Source organism: Bufo gargarizans, chromosome 8 (genome assembly GCF_014858855.1).
Source record: "Bufo gargarizans isolate SCDJY-AF-19 chromosome 8, ASM1485885v1, whole genome shotgun sequence".
Lineage (NCBI taxonomy): Eukaryota > Metazoa > Chordata > Amphibia > Anura > Bufonidae > Bufo > Bufo gargarizans.
In genome coordinates this window covers 185,745,051-185,754,203 of record NC_058087.1, presented here as the reverse complement: position 1 = coordinate 185,754,203, position 9,153 = coordinate 185,745,051, and positions in this window count along the sequence as shown.

Sequence of the window (9,153 nt, the reverse complement as noted above, 5' to 3'; positions counted from 1 at the left end):
CTCTGAGTTTGAGCAGATATGGTTCAATGGGATTAGAAGAAAGTATCTCAGAATCAGTTCTATCTCATAATATCTTCTCGCACATAACTTTATAATCACCAGAGTTCATGATTACAGTAATGCCCCCTTGATCGGAGGGTTTTACGATAATCGAAGAATCATCTCTCAGGGCAGTAATTGCTTCCCATTCTTCCTTAGTACAATTTTTTGACAGGATAGATGGAGATAATTTAGATAGGTCTGCCGACACAAGTTGAAGAAAGACATCCAAACATCATAAATCGCTAGGAGGGGGCATCTTTGTGCTTTTGTTTCTAAGTGAAGTGAATGGACCCTCACCCTCTGAGCCATCGCCCCCCTCCCCCAAACTGTGCAATAGCCTGACATCGGGTAGTAAGTCCATGGGGGTCCCTAAGTCCAGATACTGCCGCTTATCCTTGTTCTTAAAGAATTTATGCCATCTTAATATACGGACAAAAAGTTGTAAGTCCTTGATCCAAGTGAAGGTATCAAAGCGGCGTGACGGAACAAAGGAAAGACCCTTGCTTAGGATGGCCATTTCAACAGGATTGAGTGATCTATGTGATACATTAATTACTTCAGGGCTTGTTGATCCCGTGTCTTGGATCGATTTCTCAGTGGGTAAGTTACTGCTTGATCTAAAAAATTCTGAGGTTGTCCTCTGCCCCTGCCTCCTCTCCCCCTGTGTCATGGAACCATGAACCAGACGTACAACAAGAGATAAGTGGAAAATAAGAAGGTTTTATTGAAGAGCAAGCCGTAGCAAAGTCCGAACGGATGGCTAAACCGAAGCAGGGTCTTGCGGAGACAGAGGTCAGGAACCAGAAGGGTAGTCAGACGAAGCCAGGAACAGGAACCAACGGGGTAGTCAGACGAAGCCGGAATCAGGAACCAACGGGGTAGTCAGACGAAGCCGGAATCAGGAACCAACGGGGTAGTCAGACGAGGCCAGGATCAGGAACCAGAAGCAGCAGCAGTCTTGGAAGCATGTGAACACAGGAGGACCAAGCAAGGAACTGAAGCCACAGACCTCCTATATATATGAGCTAGGCATCCAGCTCCTCCCAGTGGGAAGGAGGAGCCGCAGGGTGGGAGGCTACAAGAAAACCCAGAAACCAAGATGGCCGCCAGCACATGTCAAACGAAGGGAACAGCAAGGAGGTAAGACCATGACAGTACCTCCCCCTCAAGGGCCCCTCCTCCGCGGAGTAAGGAACGGTTTCTGAGGGAAGCGTGCGTGGAAGGCTCGGAGCAAGACAGGAGCATGGACATCTGCGGAGGGAACCCAGGAACGCTCCTCTGGACCATAACCACGCCAATGGACCAAAAACTGCACCCGGCCGCGGACCAGGCGTGAGTCCAGGATATTGCTCACCTCATACTCCTCACGATTGCCCACTTGGACCGGACGAGGCCGAGGAATCGAGGAAGTGAAACGATTACACACCAGTGGCTTCAACAGGGAGACATGAAACACGTTGGAGATCCGCATGCCAGGAGGAAGCGCAAGGGCATAGGCTACCGGGTTTACCCTGCGAAGCACTCGGAAGGGACCAACAAAGCGAGGCGCCAGCTTGGGAGTGGGCACTCGAAGGTTGAGGTTGCAGGTGGACAACCATACGCGGTCTCCGACCTGGTAGGAAGGAGCGGGCGCTCGTCTGCGATCAGCCTGGAGTTTCTGGCGCTGCGCAGAGACCTCAAGGGACCTCTGGATCTGTACCCAAGAAGCACGTAGGACGGAAAGGTGATCCTCCACAGCCGGAATATCCTGGGGAGAGAATACCTCCGGTAACACGGCAGGTTGGAACCCATAATTGGCCATGAAGGGAGACGTCCCAGAGGAAGAGTTCACCGCCGTGTTCCTGGCAAACTCAGCCCAAGGCAGGAGGTCAACCCAATTGTCTTGGTGATCGGAGACATAGCAACGAAGGAATTGCTCCAAGGCCTGATTGGATCGTTCTGCGGCCCCATTGGACTGAGGGTGGTAGGCCGAGGAGAAAGAGAGATGAATCCCCAACTGGGAGCAAAAGGCGCGCCAGAACCTGGACACAAACTGACTCCCCCGATCCGACACAATCTCCTTGGGCAAACCGTGCAACCGGAAGACCTCCCTGGCAAAAATCGAGGCCAACTCTTGTGCAGAGGGTAACTTCTTGAGAGGAACACAGTGGCACATTTTGGAAAACCGATCCACAATCATGAGAATGACCGTATGGCCTCGGGATGCAGGGAGGTCCACAATGAAATCCATCCCCAGGTGTGACCATGGACGCTCCCCGGTGGCTATGGGTTGCAAAAGGCCCAACGGAAGGTGCCGAGGGGACTTACTCTGGGCACAAACGGAGCATGCCGCTACATATGCGGCGATGTCGGAACGTAGAGAAGGCCACCAGAACAGACGTGAAACCGCCCAGGACAGCTGATTCTTTCCAGGGTGCCCCGCGGCCTTGGAGTTATGGTAGGTTCGCAACAACCGAGTGCGCAACTCCTCAGGCACAAAACATCTGCCGTTGGGTCTCCCAGAGGGAGCACCAGATTGAGCCGCCAAAATCTGCTCACCCAGAGGAGAAGTCAGGCTGGTGCGAATAGCGGCCAGGATCTGATTCGGGGGTATGACCGTAGTCGGAATCGACTCCTCCCCGGACAGCTCGGAGTACTGCCGTGATAAGGCATCCGCTCTGATGTTCTTGGAGCCGGGTAGGTAGGAGACCACGTAATTAAAACGTGACAAGAACAGAGCCCATCTGGCCTGACGTGGTGTCAATCTCTTGGCCTCAGAGAGGTAGGTCAGATTCTTGTGGTCCGTCAGGATGAGAACCGGAACCACCGAGCCCTCGAGCAAGTGCCTCCATTCTTTAAGGGCCTGCACGATGGCCAATAACTCCCTGTCACCAATCTGATAGTTGCACTCCGCGGAAGACAGTTTCCGGGAGTAAAACCCACAAGGAAGCAGAGGACCCTCTGGTGTTCTACGCTGAGACAGGAGGGCGCCTACTCCCGTCTCAGACGCGTCCACCTCGAGGACAAAAGGCAACCCAGGGTTGGGATGCGACAGAATCGGAGCCGACACAAAGGCGGACTTTAGAGCCTCAAAAGCTCGGATGGCCTCGAGCGGCCAGACCTGAGGATTACTGCCCTTCCTGGTCAGATCCGTGAGAGGCTTGGCTAGCATGGAAAAGTCCCTGATGAACTTCCGATAATAATTGGCGAAGCCCAAAAAGCGCTGCAGGGCACGAAGCCCACTGGGCTGGGGCCACTGTAAGACAGCCGAAACCTTCTCAGGATCCATGGAGAACCCCTCAGCGGAAATGATGTAACCTAAGAAGGTTACCTGGGATCGGTGAAATTCGCATTTCTCAAGCTTACCGAACAGCTTGTTCTCTCGTAAGCGTTGCAACACTCGTCTGACATCCAGAATGTGGGCCTCCATGGATGCAGAATATACCAAGATGTCATCCAAATAGACCACCACACACTGCTGCAACAGGTCACGGAAAACATCGTTGATGAATTCCTGGAAGACTGCGGGCGCATTGCACAACCCAAAGGGCATAACCAAGGATTCATAATGACCGGTCCTGGTGTTAAACGCGGTCTTCCACTCATCGCCCGCCTTGATCCTTACCAGGTTATATGCCGCCCTCAGGTCGAGTTTGGTAAAGACCGTGGCCCCTTTGAGGCGATCGAACAGCTCGGAAATCAAGGGTATCGGGTAAGCGTTCTTGATCGTGATGCGATTGAGACCCCTGTAATCGATGCAAGGCCTCAACTCGCCGCCCTTCTTTTTCACAAAGAAAAATCCAGCCCCTGCCGGGGACGAGGATTTGCGAATGTGTCCGCGTGAAAGCGCCTCCCTCACGTACTCCTCCATGGCCTCATTCTCCGCTACCGACAGTGGATAGACTTTGCCACGAGGAGGAACGGCACCGGATTGTAACTCTATGGCACAATCGTATGGGCGGTGCGGAGGTAGGGCAACCGCGCGCACCTTATCGAATACATCCCGGTACTCTTCGTATTCAGGAGGCAACAGAGAGTCCGAGGAAGTACACAGCAACTTGACAGGCCCATGGATGCAACTAGCCCCACACTGCGGTGACCACGAGAGGATCTCGACCGATCTCCAATCGAAAGTCGGATTATGCTTCTGGAGCCAGGGGTACCCCAAGACCACCGAGTAGTGTGGAGACGAAATAACCTGGAGACAGACCGACTCTCTGTGAACGGCACCAATGGCCATCCCCACTGGAAGGGTCTCATGAGTCACGTGTGGCGGCAGAAGGGGTCTGCCGTCTATCGCCTCAAGAGCCAGTGGGGAACCTCGAGGCTGCAGAGGAATGGAATTGGCGGCAACGAACACTCTATCAATGAACAAACCACCAGCACCAGAGTCCACCAACGCCTGGGTCGTCACCGAGCCCCCGACCCAGGAGAGGACAACCGTGATCAGTGGTTTGTCAACACGGGAAACCGGGGACGAGGAGACTCCACCCAAGATCTGCCCCCGACAGGACCTCAGGTGCGAGCGTTCTCCCGGACGGTTCGGACATGCCAACCGAAAATGCCCACCGAGACCACAGTACATGCATCGGCCCTCGCGTCTCCGGAGTACCCTCTCCCCCTCAGACAGGCGAGCAAACCCCCGCTGCATGGGTTCACCCCCAGACAAGTCATCCCCAGGAGGCGTGGGAGGAGAGGGAGGCACGGGTGGGACAGCAAACGTAGGCGCCAATCTGTTAGGAGACCTCCGCAGGCTCTCCTTAAAGGAAGGTCTCTCCCTGAGTCTGGTGTCAATCAAAATCAGGAAACAAATAAGAGACTCGAGCTCCACTGGTAGGTCCTTAGCTGCAACCTCATCCTTCAAGGCATCCGAGAGACCATGAGAGAAAGCAGCGACCAGAGCCTCATTATTCCAGCCCACCTCTGCTGCCAGGGTACGAAACTCAATGGCGTATTCAGCTACGGATCGTGAACCCTGTCTGATGGACATAAGGAGCTTCGCAGCAGAGGCAGCACGAGCCGGCACATCGAATACCTTCCGAAGAGAAGCAACAAAACCGGAAAACTCGGCAACCACCGGATTGTTGTTCTCCCATAAAGGGCTGGCCCAGGCCAAGGCCTTGTCCGAGAGCAGCGAGATCAAGAAGCCCACCCTTGATCTCTCAGTAGGAAAGGCATGTGGCAGCAACTCGAAGTAAATGCCCACCTGGTTAAGGAAACCTCGGCACTGAGTTGGCTCTCCCCCAAAGCGCTGTGGAAGGGGGGCAGAACCGGTCATACCCTGAAACACCACAGGCGCAGCAACAGGTGTCAGGGTAGACTCTGGCGCAACAACCGGAGCGGCAGTAGGAGCGGGCCCAGGAGCGACAACCGACCCATCGGCAACGGAAGCTAAATGAGCCGTGCGTTCAAGCAGGGTTTGCAACGCCACAGCGAACCGACCCAACAGGTGATCCTGCTGATCAAGTCTGGCAACCAGCGTAGGTAGCGAGGGTGGCCCTGTACCGTCAGAATTCATGGCTTGGTCCTAATGTCATGGAACCATGAACCAGACGTACAACAAGAGATAAGTGGAAAATAAGAAGGTTTTATTGAAGAGCAAGCCGTAGCAAAGTCCGAACGGATGGCTAAACCGAAGCAGGGTCTTGCGGAGACAGAGGTCAGGAACCAGAAGGGTAGTCAGACGAAGCCAGGAACAGGAACCAACGGGGTAGTCAGACGAAGCCGGAATCAGGAACCAACGGGGTAGTCAGACGAAGCCGGAATCAGGAACCAACGGGGTAGTCAGACGAGGCCAGGATCAGGAACCAGAAGCAGCAGCAGTCTTGGAAGCATGTGAACACAGGAGGACCAAGCAAGGAACTGAAGCCACAGACCTCCTATATATATGAGCTAGGCATCCAGCTCCTCCCAGTGGGAAGGAGGAGCCGCAGGGTGGGAGGCTACAAGAAAACCCAGAAACCAAGATGGCCGCCAGCACATGTCAAACGAAGGGAACAGCAAGGAGGTAAGACCATGACACCCTGCCCCTCCTATATTGGTTTTTGATTTTGTTTCTAATAGGTGCCCCTATTTGTTCTCGTTCACTGTCTGAGAGATCCGTCTCCGTAGTAGATGGATCGGAGGCGGTCTCTCTGGCAGTGGATTTTTCTATCAAAACAGAGTAGGCCTTGTTTTCTTTAAACTCTGCAAGATCTTTAGTAAACTGTCTATGTTTCCGTTCTCTCAGGTAATATTGGCACTTTTCAATAGAGGTTTGCAGTTGTTTTTCTTTCTTACTAAAGTCAGGGTCTTGGGAGAAAGTCTTAGTGACCTCAGTCTGGGCTTTTCATTTATCGCTGAGGTTCGCCAAGTTAATATTCTCCTCTTCTAACAATAGTGTCATAAATTTCAGTGACCTAAAGGTAGCTAATTGTTCTCAGTGATTGTTAAAGCCAGAGCTCCTTTCTTTATTAACAGAGATTAATGAGATTCTTAAACAATACCATGTTTAATATAGTTATCGAGGCTCTGGATCTCCCACCAACTAGATAAATGCTCTTTGTATAACTTATTTACCATAGTTCTTTAAATGCAGTTTTGAAAGAAGGAGTTCATTTTTTCTGTACATATAACTTATCAGAAAACCCTTCCCTCGCCTCATCCAGCCACAAGTCTGTATTAAGGCCACTCGCCAAGAAACCCGCCATGCCAGGGCTGATCAAGTCAAAGAATGAAAGTCAGGATACAAATATATTCAATAGACCTCCAGTCTTACTCAAAATATACAGAAAAAAGTGATCTGTAGTTACTTAATAATAAAACTTAGCCTTTAATAGTTGCCTTCTAATAAAATAATTGGCTCTAAAATAGTTACTGATAATACATATACTCAAACAAAGTACAATATATGGAGCTACTGTCGAATTAAGTCCCCACCATTGCATAGGGGGCAGACTCCATCATTTTTTGGATGCTTGGTCCCGCATCACGTCCGACCCATGGATCCTATCCACGATATGGGGGTTTCATATAGAACTGACTGTTTCTCCTTTGTTCCTCCCCTATCCGCACCCGAGAGTGCTATCAAGTCAATCCCGACATTGTTTGGACACGGAGCTTCATTCTCTCCGTTTGAAGGGGGCGGTAGAGCGTGCCCCGAATCCACAAGGGGGAATAATCAGCGACATTTTCTTGGTACAGAAAAAAGGGGGTCAGTTTCGGCCGGTCATAAACCTGAAACATCTCAACCATTTTTTACGGTACCGCCATTTCAAAATGGAGGGTATCCACCTGCTCAGGGACCTTCTTGTTCCGGACAATTGGATGGTGAAGTTGGACTTGAAGGATGCCTACCTGATGGTTCCCATTGCTTCACCTTCCAGGGACCTCCTTCAATTCCTATGGGGCGGTCAGGTATGGCGGTTCACCTGCCTTCCTTTTGGCCTTTCTTCGGCTCCTTGGTGCTTCACCAAGCTGATGAAACCGGTGATGGCTTGTCTCCATCTCCAAGGGGTTTGTCTAATAATTTAACTCAAACTCAGAGATATCCTTTTAGACGCCAAAGCAAAAAGACTCATTTCTCAGAAGGAATATGATTTCCTTTATCCGAAATCTCCAGTAATTGCAATGTTTTACAGTCTGCCTAAGATCGTCAAAGGCACTAATCCACTGAAAGGGAGGCCAATTGTCTCTGGAATCGGCAGTATTAGTCAAAACATCGGAGTATATATTGATCATATTCTTATACCCTTCATGGTGTTCCTACCAGCCTGTATCAGGGACACCATGGATCTCCTTAAGAGATTGGATGGTATCACCATAGAGAGACAGTCCATCCTGGGAAGTATAGACGTCGAGACGCTTTACTCGTCCATCCCCCATGAGGCCGGACTTAGGGCAGTACGATACTATTTGAGCATGAGAGGACGTCAGTTTACTTAACATAACAACTTCATCCTGAGACTCCTGGAGTATCTACTCACTCACAATTTCTTCCTTTTTAGTGCCAAGATGTACCACTAGCTCAGGGGCACAGCAATGGGCTTTTCTTGCACACCAACTTATGCAAATGTGCTCCTGGGCTGGTGGGAATCCACCATGGTCTTTAGTGACACCATGTCGCTGAGTATCGGGTCCATGTCATTGTGGGCCCGGTACATCGACGACATTTTTGTTATCTGGAATGACACCAAACTCGTGTTCTCTGACTTTGTAATTAACCTCAATAATAACGACATCGGGCTGAGATTTACACTTGAATCTAGCACGGATACCCCCCCCTTCCTGGACATTTCCATCTCCAGGAAGGGGGAAGGGATCTGATGAATTATCCACTACGATTTACAGAAAACCGACTTAAACCAATTCTGTCCTTCACTGGAGTAGTAGCCATCCCACCCCTCTGAAGAGGGGGATCCCATGTGGCCAGTATCTGCGCCTCCACCGTAATTGTTCTGAAAGGACAGAGTTTGCTAAGCAAGCAGATGATCTCAGGGTCAGATTTCTAAACAGAGGGTACCTGGATCAGGTTTTAAAGAAAGCATATCATAGGGCTATCACTACAGCCCACACAGAATTGCTGGTACTCAAAAATAAAGCGGAAGGCAATCAAAAAATCCATATGATTGCTACCTTTGATGGTGCTGCAGGTCATACAAGGGGGAGCCTTAAGAAACACTGGCCCATCCTTCTCATGGATCCCGACATCAGTGAGATAATACATGAGTATCCGCAAATTACATTTAGAAGGGGCAACAGTCTGATGTCGGGTTGTAATAATTCAATTAAGAATTATTAATTATGGTCATAAAAATTATTAATTATAAAAAAAAAAAATTTATAAAATTTTTCATAAATTCTTAAAATCATGACCTGGTGAATCGTAGACAACCTAATTGATACAATTCACATCTGAGGCCGACTATTTCCTCAGATAAATAAGTTATTTTTGACGTGAGATGACGTTAATGATAAAACATGTAGTTCTGCATTATACAATAATACACAGGTTTATAAAAATATGCAGATTTATTGGTTACAAGATTATAAACATATATAAGTAAATAAACACAATGATACATGCAAATGAATATATATAGTGTTACAAGCTTAACAATACATGTGAGTGGAAATAACTTGTCACATTATAAC